This window comes from Rhagoletis pomonella, unplaced genomic scaffold (genome assembly GCF_013731165.1).
Source record: "Rhagoletis pomonella isolate Grant_MI unplaced genomic scaffold, Rhpom_1.0 Rhpom_scaffold_00003, whole genome shotgun sequence".
NCBI lineage: Eukaryota > Metazoa > Arthropoda > Insecta > Diptera > Tephritidae > Rhagoletis > Rhagoletis pomonella.
In genome coordinates this window covers 37,911,121-37,913,576 of record NW_023458557.1, presented here as the reverse complement: position 1 = coordinate 37,913,576, position 2,456 = coordinate 37,911,121, and positions in this window count along the sequence as shown.

The window sequence follows — 2,456 nt, the reverse complement described above, 5'->3', positions numbered from 1 at the left end:
AGGCGGCCAAAATTATTTTTATGAAAATTTTATTTCAAAATGTTTAGAAAAGACGTGTTACGATGTCTAAAATTGTAAATGTTTGAAATTAAGTAAATATAGGTGGGGGACGTACAATTATTCCTCCAAAGCAACGAAAATAAAGTTGGTTAAAGTTTGACACCGATAGACTCTATGGTTGCCGTGGTCCGATTGTAGAAACACGCATACTTACATACGTGTTCGTCTCGGCGATGTTTATATATAGGTTACTACATGCAAAGAGTTGCCACCTGGTAAAAACCTAAATATAGTTAAGTTAACTGAATTACTACAATATGGGTATCAATTGAAATGGTTTTGAAAAGCTTTATTTCTAAACAACATGTGGCAGGGTTACCACCTGTTTAAAAATGAAATTCAACTTTAACTAAGGGAATAACAGACAAATTATTTTATTTTTTATAATGTTGCTCAAAAATTTGTTTTTATTGTTAAAATGCGTATGGACTTCCTTGAGATATAAGTTACAAAAAAATGATGGAAATAACCAATTTTATCTTGTAATGCAATGGATAATAAATGTGTAATGGAATTCTAAAACAAAATTTGCGTAAAAAACTATTTTAGGATGATGATGAGTGCCAAGATTCTTCATCGGACCCTTCTTCCTCTTCTGAAGACTACAGACTTCGTGTCATCCTTAGTTGGTTCAACTGGAAGCAACATATCGATTTCTTCCTTTGAAAAGGGTTTGGTTGCTTTTTTTGGCTTTGGCCTGAAACTACTAATGAGTGGATCAGAGCTTAGGAGTAACCTGTTCAACACGACCAGATCGCGGCTGTTGCATACCTTTGTGAATTAAAAATGTTCCTTGTAGCCATGTTACGTTACTTTAAAAAAAACTTCTTCTTTTCCACGGGCTTTTATCCACCTTTGTACAAACTGTGATTTTAGTTGTGAAAATTTGTGCTTTATATATCTTCTTTGTTCATCGGAGTAGGTGTCAGATGATAATATATCATTGTGAAGAAACTTTATTTTGTTCTCAAAATTCATAGAATTTTGTCGATGCATCTTATCAAATAAATATTTTCGAGTTACTACTCTATAGCAGGTACCAGTTGATGACTCTAAAGCAAAGGAAATACTTAAAGATGACAAAATATGTATGAAAACGAATTTTTTTTAGATCTATCTTAATTATTGGTCATAAAAAGCTCATCGGTAGCTATCGGAAGCTAATTTTTGTCCAGCTACATTCTATAGAACGCAACTAGTAATGTAACGTGGAAATGCGTGGAAGTATAACTAAAAGCTTACGGTTTACAAAGTTTGATGTTGTCACACAAAGCGGAGGGACCTACAGTTTTACGCCGACTCCGAACGGCGATTGTATTTTTATGAGAAGCTGTTTTTCATGGCAGAAATACACTCGCCCTCAAAGCGGCGTCATAAGTTCAACTGTGGCAGGTAGTATTTTTTTTGTTCCTACAATAAGTTTAAAAAAATAGACTTATGACCGCCTAGATCGATCAAATACCCCAATGTGCGGTGTAGTAATACCTTCATGTGTCAATAGTTTTAATTGGTTTTCCAAAGGTTCAAGCAGACTGTGTGGAATGCGTTTTTTGTAGTGTAGTGCCGGTTCGGCATCTTTTTCCAAAACTATTGTTTGTTTGTAGGGAAACTTCCCTAACCCCTCGAACACGTCCCTATTTCCCTCTAAAAGTGCTTCTATTGCCAGATTGAAATCTACAGCTGTTTTTAACCCCAGTATCGCTTCGCAATTGTTATCCACAACTAAAAGTATTTATCGTTTATTCGTTTTATTTTTTGGGTCATCACAGTCTAATTCAACAGAACCAAAAATTTTAATTTTGTTATTATAGTCATACACAGCATAGTTCATATTCCTGTTTGCAATTTTCAACTTCAAGGCTGATATTATTCTGATCGAGACGCAATTAACATCGGCCCCAGTATCAATCTATAAAACTACGTGTTGGTTTCCTATGTGATACTCCTTTGTCCACTTAGCTCTGCTTACCCCAATACGACTTATTGTACAAGGAAAATTTTTGTTACTAAATACACCTGCAACCCCGTCAACTAATCCACTACTGTTACCTGATTCATCGGCCGAGTTGATTGCTGATAACTTCTTTGGCTTCGATGGTAAGTTCTTCGGTTTGAATCCACTCTCTGGCTTTGTCTGCTTGCAGAATTTGCTGAAATGGCCTTGGCGTCCACAATTATGGCAACTTATTCTACGTGCCCGGCAATCTTTAAGATGACCGGGCATGAAAAGCGAGCGAGAAAAGCAAACGTGTGATAGCGCTAACTTCTGACATGTCACATTCCGTGGAGTACACTGTTTGATGCACGATTGTCTTGTCCAACAAGGATTTGTTTTTGTGTGCCACTTCGAATGTCTTGCACTTGTCCACTATTTCAGGCAGAGTTTCGTTTTTTTT